This window comes from Ranitomeya imitator, chromosome 5 (genome assembly GCF_032444005.1).
Source record: "Ranitomeya imitator isolate aRanImi1 chromosome 5, aRanImi1.pri, whole genome shotgun sequence".
Classification (NCBI taxonomy): Eukaryota; Metazoa; Chordata; class Amphibia; order Anura; family Dendrobatidae; genus Ranitomeya; species Ranitomeya imitator.
The window spans coordinates 649,715,882-649,731,445 of record NC_091286.1 but is presented as its reverse complement, the minus strand read 5'-3'; the positions used below and the strand labels follow the sequence as shown (position 1 = coordinate 649,731,445).

The 15,564-nt window shown below is 42.0% G+C and overlaps 1 protein-coding gene across 2 annotated transcripts in view; it reads right to left on the bottom strand.

Annotated features, from left to right (window-relative positions):
• The window catches only part of KLHL29 (kelch like family member 29), a 991,490-nt gene that overhangs the window by 821,818 nt on the left and 154,108 nt on the right, over positions 1-15,564 (bottom strand). For both annotated transcript variants that reach the window (XM_069728156.1, XM_069728157.1), the window contains exon 2: positions 14,388-14,494. The gene's annotated coding sequence lies outside the window, so the exon portion shown is untranslated. The remainder of the gene's footprint in view (positions 1-14,387; positions 14,495-15,564) is intronic.

Sequence of the window (15,564 nt, the reverse complement as noted above, 5' to 3'; positions counted from 1 at the left end):
CCTGAAGTCATCATTTACTTTGAGAAACAGCTATTATTTGTTTTGCGCACAGGACGGATTGCCGGCTCATCGAGAAATCAGATCACACCTGAAGTCTATAGACCGGGGAGGTGGCAGAGCAAGTGTGTGAGAGAAGCAGAGAGATACATAGAGAAGATGCCGCTCCTCTCTAATAAGTGTTTATCTCGCCCACACTTCTGGATTCACAGCTACACTGCTTAGCACTGCTGCATAATATCCTTCAGGCTGAGGCTGTGATTTCTGAACATATTGCTACATAGTGACAGGAGAGCAGGAATCTCCCATGTCTGTGTGTGTTGGGTATGGGAGATTATAGCAGTTAGTTTCCATCCACCGGCTCACAGCCTGCGGAGAGGAAAACAAATCAACTAATGGCTAAAAATCCTGTTACTCCTCATGTACACACAAGAAAAGTCACTTGAAACGACGAGTACGCTTTAAGCACTGGAAACTAAACAATGGAGGCACCGATACCCTATAAATGATACAATCCATTACAGCAGGAATAATGTGATTCATATTAATATTAGACCCAAGAGTAAAGAAAAGAAAACAGATTATGCGAGAAATCCCATTAAACTCCTAATAAAGTAAGTCCAAAAATCAATAGAAACCCAGTTCTTGACACACAGTAAAACTTTCTTAAGGCCTTTCTTTCGAGCTTCGTATTCCCTCCAGAAAACTCGGTGGAAATTCGAGTTGTGAGAACTGCACAGTTCAGGAATGCGGTGGGCGCGCGTAGGAAATATGGATGCGGATATATGTTCTGCTACTGGCATGGCTGCTTACTGTTTGGTTAAGCTTGTCATAACAACACCTTCCAGCAAGCAGCCGTCTCATCGGACCCAGCACTTGTGTTACAAGTAGCCTCTATGACGTCTCTCCAGATCTCAAATACATTTCTATGGAGTCTTTATACTCTGGGATGTTCAGAGTCAATGAGTCACTGCATTTTCCATAGGATGTTACGGCCGGAGGGACACAAGTTAGAAACTGTAGAACGCACGTGTACGTGAGGAGTAGAGAACAGCAAATGCTCATCATCTTGTAGAGCACTGATCTCAGACTTAGCATTACTTTCGTAGAATATAGGAAGTGCCTCCAACCTGTGAATCCACCATTGATTTGAAACTAGAACTACCAGAATGTCCTAATAACTTACCCAGCTCCCTCGATGCTTCCTCTCAGCGTTGCTGCTTGTCCTGTATGAGCGGTCACGTGGTGCCGCACATTACAGTGATGAAAAAAAAAAAACCCTGATTATTCATTTCTTCTCTCCAGCGAACGCTGCTGGGAAGAAGGAATGAATTCTGGATTCAGCACCCAAAGCAGGGGACAGCGCTTACTGTAGCGCTGTCTCCTGCACGTGTGGTACCCAGTCGGCACACGGACGGCGCACGGACAGCATCCGTGTGCGGTACGTGTTTACACGGACCCATTGACTTTAATGGGTCCGTGCGATACGTGCGCTCCCAGGAACACTGACATGTCTCCGTGTTTTTCAAACGGACACACGGTCCGTGAAAACACGCTGACATGTGCAGAGACACATTGATTTTAATGTGTCTACGTGAGTCAGTGTCTCCGGTACGTGAGGAAACTGTCACCTCACGTACTGGAGCCACTGACGTGTGAAACCGGCCTAAGACAAAAATTACCTAAAAGCAGTAATTCAGTCGGTCTCACTTTTTTCTTTGGGGCATACACCGCATCAGATAAGTATTTTATTAGTTCTGACAGTTACCCATGTGGCAAATAAATTTATTTTTTTTGTTTTTCAGATTTTTTTTATTAAGTCTTAGGAAAATGAGAGTATATATTTTATATTTTCTAAAATACATTAAAACATTTTTTATCTGATATTTCCTTTTTTTGTCAGCTCCCAATCTCAGGGACTTGAACCTGAGATCAACGGATTGGTGACAGAGGGGATACCTCATCCAACCACTTAAATGCCACCGCTCCTCCCTCTGCCATCGACTTTTTCAGTGATGACTCATGCAGGGAAAATTGATCTCCTGTTTCTACATAGAGCTTAGAAGGATTCAGCTCGTCAGTTTTTAATCACGTGATGTAATAGACCTAATGGAAAAGAGAAGAATTAACTGGGCAGAAAGGAAAATGAGCAATAGTGCACAGTGATATATAATATGATGACTGGAATATATTAAGAGAATAAAAACGTTGATGGAAGTGCTTCTTTAACGGAATTTTTCTAGTTCTATTTAAACAAGCCTTAAAAAAGGTTTATCTAGGATGAATTTTTTTTTTTAGAATATCTTTTTAGAAACAGCGCCATACTTCTCTGTGGGTTGTGTTTTATATTGCAGTCTAGTCTCCATTTATGGAAGAATGCTGCCATGTTTTACTAATATGGGACAACCACCATTGAATAATAGGAAAATTATGTAAGTTTCGCAATTATTGTGGGTACAATTTTTTTTTCTGTACTTAAATTCATATATTTTGGGTTAGAAGTATTTTTTCAATTGGGTGTCATTAAAAATATGGCTCTTACGGGCTCTTTATTTCTCTGCACATTCAACTTTAATGTGGTCCGTGATTATAAATCAGCTGAGAGGAGCTGAGAAAAAAATAGATAAGGCTACGTTCACATTTGCGTTGCGTCGGGCACAACCGCGGCGACGCATGCATCATGCGCCCCTATATTTAACATGGGGGGCGCATGGACATGCGTTGCACTTGCGTTTTGTGATGCATGCGTCACTGCAGCACATGCGTCAGGGCGCAGAGGACGCTGCATGATGCAGTTTTTTCTGCGCCAAAAACCATGAAAAAGTGAACGCATGCGTCACAAAACGCTGCGTTGTGCATGCGTTTACATTTGCGTTGTGCGTTGCGTCGCCGACGCAGCATCGCACAACGCAACTGTGAACGTAGCCTAAAAGAGTCACAGACTCCCCATCAGAGTGAACTGACTGACAGATTTTCAGCTAACTCATTCAGCAGGCAGCTATAAACAGGGCAACATAAGCGTGACGCTAGTCACTACTCACGGTCAAGCCGTAAGGCTGGGTGGTTAAGAAGTCCAGGGTCAGATACCAAGAGGGTTCGTTTTAAACAAAGGGGAAAGGGCAAAAGGTGTAGTCAGGCCACAGTCCGAGGTCAAAATTGCGGGAAGGTAGCAGATCAAGGCAAAAGGGCAAGGCAAGGTCCAAGATAATAATATTAATCTTTATTTTTATACAGTTGTGGCCAAAAGTATTGACACCCCTGCAATTCTGTCAGATAATACTAAGTTTCTTCCTGAAAATGATTGCAATCACAAATTCTTTGGTATTATTATCTTCATTTAATTTGTCCTAAATGAAAAAGCACAAAAGAGAATGAAGCAAAAAGCAAAACATTGATCATTTCACACAAAACTCCAAAAATGGGCCAGACAAAAGTATTGGCACCCTCAGCCTAATACTTGGTTGCACAACCTTTAGCCAAAATAACTGCGACCAAACGTTTCCAGTAACCATCAATGAGTTTCTTACAATGCTCTGCTGGAATTTTAGACCATTCTTTTTTGGCAAACTGCTCCAGGTCCCTGATATTTGAAGGCTGCCTTCTCCAAACTGCCATTTTTAGATCTCTCCACAGGTGTTCTATGGGATTCAGGTCTGGACTCATTGCTGGCCACCTTAGAAGTCTCCAGTGCTTTCTCTCAAACCATTTTCTAGTGCTTTTTGAAGTGTGTTTTGGGTCATTGTCCTGCTGGAAGACCCATGACCTCTGAGGGAGACCCAGCTTTCTCACACTGGGCCCTACATTATGCTGCAAAATTTGTTGGTAGTCTTCAGACTTCATAATGCCATGCACACGGTCAAGCAGTCCAGTGCCAGAGGCAGCAAAACAACCCCAAAACATCAGGGAACCTCCACCATGTTTGACTGTAAGGGACCGTGTTCTTTTCTTTGAATGCCTCTTTTTTTCTCCTGTAAACTCTATGTTGATGCCTTTGCCCAAAAAGCTCTACTTTTGTCTCATCTGACCAGAGAACATTCTTCCAAAATGTTTTAGGCTTGTTCAGGTAAGTTTTGGCAAACTCCAGCATGGCTTTTTTATGTCTCAGGGTAAGAAGTGGGGTCTTCCTGGGTCTCCTACCATACAGTCCCTTTTCATTCAGACGCCGACGGATAGTACGGGTTGACACTGTTGTACCCTCGGACTGCAGCTTGAGCTTGTTTGCATGTTAGTCGAGGTTCTTTATCCAACATCCGCACAATCTTGCGTTGAAATCTCTTGTCAATTTTTCTTTTCTGTCCACATCTAGGGAGGTGAGCCACAGTGCCATGGGCTTTAAACCTCTTGATGACACTGCGCACGGTAGACACAGGAACATTCAGGTCTTTGGAGATGGACTTGTAGCCTTGAGATTGCTCATGCTTCCTCACAATTTGGTTTCTCAAGTCCTCAGACAGTTCTTTGGTCTTCTTTCTTTTCTCCATGCTCAATGTGGTACACACAAGGACACAGGACAGAGGTTGAGTCAACTTTAATCCTTGTCAACTGGCTGCAAGTGTGATTTAGTTATTTCCAACACCTGTTAGGTGCCACAGGTAAGTTACAGGTGCTGATAATTACACAAATTAGAGAAGCATCACATGATTTTTCGAACAGTGCCAATACTTTTGTCCACCCCCTTTTTTATGTTTGGTGTGGAATTATATCCAATTTGGCTTTAGGACAATTCTTTTTGTGTTTTTTAATTTAAGACAAATTAAATGAAGATAATAATAACAACAAAGAATTTGTGTTTGCAATCATTTTCAGGAAGAAACTGAGTATTATCTGACAGAATTCATTACACACTGAACGGGAAACCACTGGGTAAATCTGACAGGGAGAAGGACTTGGGGATCCTAGTTAATGATAAACTTACCTGGAGCAGCCAGTGCCAGGCAGCAGCTGCCAAGGCAAACAGGATCATGAGGTCTGGATACACATGATGAGAGCATTATACTGCCTCTGTACAAATCCCTAGTTAGACCGCACATGGAGTACTGTGTCCAGTTTTGGGCACCGGTGCTCAGGAAGGATATAATGGAACTAGAGAGAGTACAAAGGAGGGCAACAAAATTAATAAAGGGGATGGGAGAACTACAATACCCAGATAGATTAGCGAAATTAGGATTATTTAGTCTAGAAAAAAGACGACTGAGGGGCGATCTAATAACCATGTATAAGTATATAAGGGGACAATACAAATATCTCGCTGAGGATCTGTTTATACCAAGGAAGGTGACGGGCACAAGGGGGCATTCTTTGCGTCTGGAGGAGAGAAGGTTTTTCCACCAACATAGAAGAGGATTCTTTACTGTTAGGGCAGTGAGAATCTGGAATTGCTTGCCTGAGGAGGTGGTGATGGCGAACTCAGTCGGGGGGTTCAAGAGAGGCCTGGATGTCTTCCTGGAGCAGAACAATATTGTATCATACAATTAGGTTCTGTAGAAGGACGTAGATCTGGGGATTTATTATGATGGAATATAGGCTGAACTGGATGGACAAATGTCTTTTTTCGGCCTTACTAACTATGTTACTATGTTACTATGTTACTAGAATTGCAGGGGTATCAATAGTTTTGACCACAACTGTATAGCACTAACATATTCCGCAGCGCCTTACAGTTTGCACACATTATCATCGCTGTCCCCGATGGGGCTCACAATCTAAATTCCCTATCAGTATGTCTTTGGAATGTGGGAGGAAACCGGAGAACCCGGAGGAAACCCACGCAAACACGGAGAGAACATACAAACTCTTTGCAGATGTTGTCCTGGGTGGGATTAGAACCCAGGACCCCAGCTCTGCAAGGTTACAGTGCTAACCACTAAGATCTGGCAATAAAGATCAAACATAGGAACACAAAGTAAAGAGCAAGTATACATCACTTGAGCTAAGCTACAACTAGCTGTAAATGAAGGCAGAGAGCAATAGGAGACAAATGGAGGAAGCCCCGGCATGACTCGGCCCTGACTGGATGACTGAACTGTCAGTCAATAATAAGTTCTAGGTGCACTCGATCATGCAAAGAATACAGAGTCACAAAAAATAGTCTGTATAGTGCGCAAGAAAAAATTTGCAAAAAAATAAATACAAATTTTCCAGCTCAAACTGCACACAAGTTACTCTGCTGTACACTGGCCCAGAAATGATTGGAATGTCCTGGCCCAGACCTGCTCACCAGCTTATATAATATTTTACAAAAACAGCGCTGTAAAACTTATTAATATAGACTTTATATTTTTAATGTGCTGCGTCTATGGCTGAACTTCACTTCTTGCTTTTCATTGTTGAGAAATCGGTGCCAAGACAACTGGGAAACTCATCACTTACCGTATTCTGACATGACCTGACACTGAACTGAACATGAGAACCATAAATCCAAGAAACATCCATAGCCCCAGCAATAAAGGAGCCTCTGGGCACCGGACCGGTCTGTGGAGCATCCCTCCAAGGAGAAGAACTCCTTGTACTTTCCATAAATCTAGAAATGTTTTAGAGGAAATTCTCCATAGTAGAAAAAGGTGCAGTTCACCTCTGTATATAACAGAGATTACATACATTATGTGCAGAATATCAATGGGTGAGGACCACGCTACCAACCATGGTGAAGCTTTAGTAGATATAGTCCAAGTCTCAGACAAACAAATCCAGATAAATACAGCAAGGCTCCTTTGAATTAGGTCAGGGTTCTTTGGGACAACCAAAGGGTGTGATTCTTAGGGCCCATACTTGACTATTCACATGGTTTCCATGTAAGAGAAAGGAATTGAGCACCAGTGGTTACCATCACCACATCGGTACGGTGAGGCTTAACAAAACTTTAGGTGGCATGACCATTTGGGCAATAAGCCAGTGAGTGAAAGGCCTTAACCAGACAGGCCCACCACCACCGAGTAATGGCAAGAAAGTGTAAGGCTGTAGCTTATAAGAACCTTGAGGGGGGCAACCACTAATGTTGTCTGGGGTACAATATTACCCCTGGTTGGACTGATATTTTAATGAAGTTACCCAGAATGAAAAAAAAGGAATCTGTAATTTTTTCTCTAGAAAAGGAGCCCTCTCTGTTCATCAGCTGGGTCTCGTATTGAAGTCAATCGTTATTCAAGTGAATGGGATAAAGTGCGATACCAGAAAATGCCTGTAGACTGAGGTGGAGCTGCTTCTACATAAAACTAATCGTAGTTTTCAACTATGTACAATAATTGATCATCTCGTCAGTGACAATCGGCAGTACCCATGTTCCTTGCTGTTAGTGACAATCGGCAGTACCCATGTTCCTTACTGTCAGTGACAATAGGCAGCATCCAAGTCCCTTGTCAGTGACAATGGGAAGTACCCAGGTTCCTTGTCAGTGACAATGGGCAGTACCCAGGTTCCTTGTTGTCAGTGACAATGGGCAGTACCCAGGTTCCTTGTCAGTGACAATGGGCAGTACCCAGGTTCCTTGTTGTCAGTGACAATGGGCAGTACCCAGGTTCCTTGTCAGTGACAATGGGCAGTACCCAGGTTCCTTGTTGTCAGTGAAAATAGGCAGCACCCAGGTTCCTTGTTGTCAGTAACAATGGGCAGTACCCAAGTTCCTTGTCAGTGACAATGGGCAGTGCCCAGGTTCTTTGATGTTAGTGACAATGGGCAGCACCCAGGTTCCTTGTTTTCAGTGACAATGGGCAGTACCCAAGTTCCTTCTTGCCAGTGACAATGGGCAGTATCCAGGTTACTTGTTGTCAGTGACAATTTGTAGTGCCCAGGTTCCTCGTTGTTGGTGACATTTGGCAGTGCCCAGGTTCCTTGTTGTTAGTGACAATGGGTAGTACCCAAGTTCCTTGTCAGTAACAATGGGCAGTACCCAAGTTCCTTGCTGTCATTGACAATGGGCAGTACCAAAGTTCCTTGCTGTCAGTGACAATGGGCAGTACCCAGGTTCCTTGTTGTAACAATGGGCAGTGCCCAAGTTCCTTGCTGTCAGTTACAATGGGCAGTACCCAAGTTCCTTGCTGTCAGTTACAATGGGCAGTAGCTAAGTTCCTTGTTGTCAGTTACAATGGGCAGTACCCAAGTTCCTTGCTGTCAGTTACAATGGGCAGTAGCTAAGTTCCTTGTTGTCAGTGACAATGGGCAGTACCCAGGTTCCTTGTTGTAACAATGGGCAGTGCCCAAGTTCCTTGCTGTCAGTTACAATGGGCAGTACCCAAGTTCCTTGCTGTCAGTTACAATGGGCAGTAGCTAAGTTCCTTGTTGTCAGTTACAATGGGCAGTACCCAAGTTCCTTGCTGTCAGTGACAATGGGCAGTACCCAGGTTCTTGCTGTCAGTGACATTAGGCAGTACCCAGGTTCCTTGTTGTCAGTAACAATGGGCAGAACCCAGGTTCCTTGTTGTCAGTAACAATGGGAAGTACCCAGGTTTCTTGCTGTCAGTGACAATAGGCAGTACCCAGGTTTCTTATTGTCGGTAACAATGGGCAGTACCCAGGTTCCTTGCTGTCAGTGACAATAGGCAGTACCCAGGTTCCTTGCTGTCAGTGACAATAGGCAGTACCCAGGTTCCTTGCTGTCAGTGACAATAGGCAGTACCCAGGTTCCTTGCTGTCAGTGACAATAGGCAGTACCCAGGTTCCTTGCTGTCAGTGACAATAGGCAGTACCCATATTCCTTGCTGTCAGTGACAATAGGCAGTACCCAGGTTTCTTGCTGTCAGTGACAATAGGCAGTACCCAGGTTCCTTGCTGTCAGTGACAATAGGCAGTACCCAGGTTCCTTGCTGTCAGTGACAATAGGCAGTACCCAGGTTCCTTGCTGTCAGTGACAATAGGCAGTACCCAGGTTCCTTGCTGTCAGTGACAATGGGCAGTACCCAGATTCCTTGCTGTCAGTGACAATAGGCAGTACCCAGGTTCCTTGCTGTCAGTGACAATGGGCAGTACCCAGGTTCCTTGCTGTCAGTGACAATAGGCAGTACCCAGGTTCCTTGTTGTCAGTAACAATGGGCAGAACCCAGGTTCCTTGCTGTCAGTGACAATAGGCAGTACCCAGGTTTCTTGCTGTCAGTGACAATAGGCAGTACCCAGGTTCCTTGCTGTCAGTGACAATAGGCAGTACCCAGGTTCCTTGCTGTCAGTGACAATAGGCAGTACCCAGGTTCCTTGCTGTCAGTGACAATAGGCAGTACCCAGGTTCCTTGCTGTCAGTGACAATGGGCAGTACCCAGGTTCCTTGCTGTCAGTGACAATAGGCAGTACCCAGGTTCCTTGCTGTCAGTGACAATGGGCAGTACCCAGGTTCCTTGCTGTCAGTGACAATAGGCAGTAGCCAGGTTCCTTGTTGTCAGTAACAATGGGCAGAACCCAGGTTCCTTGCTGTCAGTGACAATAGGCAGTACCCAGGTTCCTTGTTGTCGGTAACAATAGGCAGTACCCAGGTTCCTTGCTGTCAGTGACAATAGGCAGTACCCAGGTTCCTTGTTGTCAGTAACAATGGGCAGAACCCAGGTTCCTTGTTGTCGGTAACAATAGGCAGTACCCAGGTTCCTTGCCGTCAGTGACAATAGGCAGTACCCAGGTTCCTTGTTGTCAGTAACAATGGGCAGAACCCAGGTTCCTTGTTGTCGGTAACAATAGGCAGTACCCAGGTTCCTTGCCGTCAGTGACAATAGGCAGTACCCATATTCCTTGTTGTTGTCAGTAGGCATTACTCAAGTTCCCTAATGTCAGCTACAATGGGCTTTCTCCATGCTTACTGCTATTTGTGACAATGGTCATTACCCACATTCTTCCTTTGCTTTATTTTCCCACATCCCACCATACGGTTAATGGGACCCTCCAGTTCGTTAAGGAGTGGAGAAGAATGCTCATTTGTGACATTCCTTGTCTTTTGTGCTGACCTAATTCCTACACAGCGGACAAGCTTCCCACCGCCTCTCTATAAACACAGACCAAACAGTTGTCTTTTGTGCAATTCATTTGCAGGATAAATCTTTGTGCCAGGTCAAATTCTTTACAGAGCAGCAAAGAATGGAAGCCACGCACGGGCGAGGTCTGCAGAGACCCTTTCTGGTGCTTCTGCAGCTACGGGGCTTAATCAAGCCACCCCTTCTGTGCCAACGGAGCTGCCAGGTCTTGTCAGGCTGAATACATCTCAACAAGGCTTTTAGTTCCCAGCGAGTACGTGCATGCTCAGTTCAGTGGATCACACATTGAGCATCAAGAGGAGAAGACGCAACCTGCACTACTATTCATCTGTAGGAAATGGGGCCCATTATATACCAGTCATATTGTGAGAAAACATTGGGACGTATATAGTATACGCGATCAAACAATCACAGGTTCAAGCTCCCTATAGGGGATGAAAAATATAAATTAAATTGTAAAAAGAAACCTTAAAAAAAATGCACCTAAAAGTTTGAATTTTCAACTTTTTCTCCCAATCTAAAATGGGAAAAAAAAGCAAAATAAAAAATAAAATAATATTAGAGATATTTGGTATCACCATATTTGTAAAAGTCTGATCTACGAATATAATTAATCCATACAATAAACGACACAAAAGCAAAAAAAAAAAAATTGAAAAGCTAAAATTGCCGTACCCCTTTTCAAAAACTGCAATTAAAAGCAATCAATATATCAATTATCCAAAAATGTACCAACGAAAATAATAAAAAAATCAAATCTAAGAAAGTAGAGACATGTACAGCGTTTTTTTTTTTTTTAAGTTCTAAATTTCTTTTTTAACCAAATAAATATTAATGAAAAAAAAAATGCGGTGAAAGTTTGTTATGGCCATAAACTTACTGACCTGGGTGACTGATACTGACAGGTCACTATTACCTTACTTTTTTGGGAGAAAAAGCCATTTTTTTCAACTTTCGGACAGTTCCTTTTAACTCAAAACTTGTCCAATCCCACATAGAGGTGTATACTAATAGTTTGTGAACTCTTTAAGTTAGGGTCACAAATTGTGCTTCTTCATAGGATAGATTGGCTATGTTCACACCTTTCATTTTTTTGCAGCCTTTTTTCAGCAAAAAAAAACTGCTCTTCTGGCAGCAAAAATACAGTACCCGTTTTTCAGCATTTTTGCGGCATTTGTTTGCCGCGATTAGTTGGATGATCTGCATACAGTACATGTTTTAAAAAGTTTTAAAAACGCTTTATTGCATTCTTGCACTTTCTCATTACTTTCCAAAGGTGAGAAAACTCTGCAAAAATCACCGAAGGAACTGATGCTGCAGAATTAAAAAACGCTGCAGTCAGTAAAATCTAAAACAATCATGTACATGAGAGTTCTGAAGTCTTAGAGCTTTTGCCGATACTGCAAAAAGCAGCAATTTATTTGCATAAAAAAGTAGCAAAAAAACCCAAAACAAAACAAAAATGTAATGAAGGTAGTGTGAGGCTTCAATCAGAAATCAGGGATTTTTTTCGAAAATTAAAAAAAAAAAAACGGGCCGATTTTTATCAATGAGGCGAATAGGATTTTTGGCGATTTTCCTGCATGTCAAAATAAATAAATAAGTAAAAATTTGCAAATTTTATGTTACTAGAGATTAGCGAGCAAATTTGCAGGCCGGGTCAGTATTCTGTGGCTGATGGATGGGGGCCGTGAGAACCACTACTAAAAATAAAAAGCTCATTCATCGCACATGGATGACATCCTTGATTTTCACAAGACTCTGATCAAAAACGGACACGACGCGCTCAGCGATAAACCCGGACTTGTGAACAGCCACATGCACTATGATAGGTGCGTGCTTGACCCATGGCGGACAGAACACGTGTGTGTAAACACTGCCGTCTGAATGAGGCCTAATATGCGACTCACAAGCTCAGCTCCGCTACATCTCCAATCCGAGGAATTGTTGGAAGACATCGTGGAAACGGGAAAAAAAAAAGGCAATCGCATACTGTGGTTCTGCTACGTCTTGGGTAACACGAGATGGATGTTGCCTTGGCTTGGAAGGCGTCCAACCCAGAAGACATCCCTTATGGGGCCTCGTAATGTACACATTTACTTAAGGCCGGAGATTTATTTTCACATCATACACAGAGAAAACTTGTTACTTGGTTAAGAATATGAAACCTAGCAGCGTCTGAGCTGTCGTTACAGTGTGCCACGCTCAGCGCCTCTCACTATTCCGCTATCAGTCGATTGGAGGATTCCTGCTCCTCTGCTGAGGGAGAGCGGTGGTTAAGTGTTACGTGCTCCGCCGCAGCGACTCTGGAATCCAATACTTCAATAATTTGGTCAATGCACTATCTCGAAACCATTTTTCAAGTGTTTCTCTCTAAAAGCACAATTGACTTTTCAATACTTTCATCTGATCGAACGTATCAAATAACACTTATCGCAGTCAAGAATGTCATAGGAGGGAAGAAATCCGTATGGATCCTCGACGAGACGACGGTCATGCTGTCTGTGCAAGATGGGTACATATGAGGTGGACGGAAGGACTGGAACAAAAGGAGCGAGCGGCAGAAAATGCAAAAAGTGGCTAAAAATAGTGAATGGATAAACGTTATCATCACCTTAAAGGGATTGTCCAGGCTAGGAGTCCAAGTCTGCAGTCAATCTACGTGACTGCAGACTTGTGAATCCTCACAGCACGTAGTGTGCACACTGTCAGGATTCTCCGGGGCCGGCAGCTGTCGGACGCAAGACTGCAAGTAGACGATTTGCATACATGCGGTCACATGCCGACTAGACGTGCGCAGCCTCGCTCAGTACAGGTGAGTTGAGCGAGGCCAGACATGTCTAGTTGGAATGTGTCCAGATGTATGCAAATCGTATACTTGCAGTCACATGACTGCCCATTCCTGAAGCTGGAGAATCTGACAGCGCACGCTGCGAGGATTCACACATCTGTAGTCACATAAAGAGACTGCAGACTTATAGCCTAAGGTCAGACAACCCCTTTAAAAGGAATCTATCGCCCCCAAAATGCCACTTATACAAATATGTAGCAAAACTTAGCTATGGATAGGAGCTTAAAGGGGGTTTCCAGTTCTTTCACCCATTATGACCAGGGAATATTTTTGATTTTGCCTTTTCATTTTTTTCCCTTCCTTTTTTTTCTCAAGAGCAATAACTTTTTTATTTCTCCTTCGACATAGACGTACGAGGGCTTATTATCTGCAGGACAAGCTGTAGTTTTGAATGGCGCCATACACTGGACTGAGAAACGGGCAAAAAAAAAAATCAAGAGTGGAATGAAATGGTGAAAAAGAAATACAATTCTGCCATTGTTTTTTGCAGCGTTCATTCTGTGGTAAATACGATTCTTCAGGTTAGTTCGCTTACGTGATAACAAACTTGCATCAACTTTTTTCCCACTTAAATAATGAAACATTTTTTTAACAACATTCAGAATGATTCTTTTTTTTTAGAGACCGGTATCATTTTTAGTTTTCCGTTTTCCGGAGCTGTATGAGGGCTTGTTTTTTTTTTTGCACGGTTAGTCAACTTTTTTTTATTGATATCAGTCAATATTGTAATTAGCTTTTTATTGCATTTTTTTAGGGAAGTGGTGACCAAAAAAAATGCATTTTTATCCTCTTTTTGGTGTTTAATTATATGTATTGATAGATCAGAGTTTTAAGGTCATGGTGACAACAAAAACATTTACTTTTTTATTTCTTTATTTTTAACTGAGTAAATTATATATATATATATATATATATATATGTATATATAGTATATAGTATATATGTTTACACATTTATACTAAAATATTGCAGGAAAAGTCAGAGTCTAATATACAGCTCTTCCGAGGCTGAGCTTCACGGGAATACTAGTAAGCTGGCCCCTGGCTATAATGGTAGCCCATCAGTACCCCTCAATCTCATCGCTAGGGGCCATGCATGCATGATCAACTGATCCATTTAGAAACCATTATTAGAGATTGACAGCGGAATCTAAGTGATTAGCAGCAGTCAGAGTTCAGCTCTGGCTGCAGCTTTTAGGCACAAATGCTGGCTATGTGACATAGATGGCATCTGCTGTGTGTAGAGGGAGCTGAACACTGGGGTCACATCTCATCCCCTCAGGCTCAGGCCCTGCAGAAGGCACAACACAACAAGGCCTCATTTACCTAAAACCGTCAATTAGGGCCGAAGCAACCAATCAGAGTCCAGTTTTCATTTCATAACAAGCTTTGGCAAAATGAAAGCTGCAATGTGATTGGTTGCTAGGGGCAACAGCCTCATTGCTTTTGCAAATATATAGGAAACACCAAATGCGATTTTATGTGTAACCAATTAGATAGTATGCAAAGCCTATATAAGTAAATTAAAACGATACATGCATATAATTCAATGATGATATCATAGTAAATAATATCACGGGTAGATACTCTCATTACCTTCTATATCGGTCCAATAAGAGCGCCTGATGTTATCCAGGATGGAGCGCTCTGCGCCCCTATGTCCTTAATGCCGGGATCCACTGTATTAATGAGATCTCTGGTCACTGAGGATGAAATAAGAAATGTCTGTTAAGTGTCAGCGTCACCTACTTATAATGCGTATTTCATTCAGAAAGGCTCCGCTGACCTCCTCAGTCTCACACATATCTCAATCTGCCATGATAAAAGCCAATATAAAATATATATATATAATTATATTATTATGTCATACAAACTGTATATTATAAATATTACAAATATACATAAAATACAATTATATGTATAATATATTATAATGCAATAAATATACAATATTTTATTTTTATTAATATTATTACAATGTATTATATTTTAGATGACATGTTATTATACTATTAGTATTACATAATTATAATATATAATTTATAATATATAATAGTTACTATATATACATTTATAATACTTTTATACACATATATATATATATAAATATATATATATATATATATATATATATATATATATATATATATATATATATATATATATATATATATCCCAGAAAAAAAATTTTTATGCGCGGATATGCCATGAGTTTCCAAGATGGAGCAACACATTTAATGGGCAAGCTGCTGGTTATACAATTATCCTTAAATGTGGAATTGTAAGTGGCTTTCCCCTTCACCTGCAGGGCATACCAATCTCCCAACTCTGAAGTATAGGAAAGGGGAACAACACCCATTGTGGCGTGCGCAGCAGCTAATTGTTTAACCATACACCTACTTAATTCAGTGTCCAAGTCCCATGCACCATTGATTCTGTGCTTGGTTGGCAGGGCCTCCCAGCTAGGCCCCAAAAAAACAGTAGAATATCCAAGAATCCCGATGCACCAGAGGATAATCCTCTGGTGCCTCTGGATTCTTGGATAACACCTAAACCAGTTCAGTCCTTTTTATGTGTCCACACAGAACTTTATGGTCCTAGTGAAGCTCCAAAGTATTTTCACTCTGTATGTAGTCTCAAAGATGCCCCTATACACATTAATGCCCACACATTACCCCTTACCAAAACAGATTGATGCCCCCCACTTTTCCATTTCCACAGAGCACCCAACCGTCAAATACAATAAAACCTCAACAGTTTCTCTAGAACAATT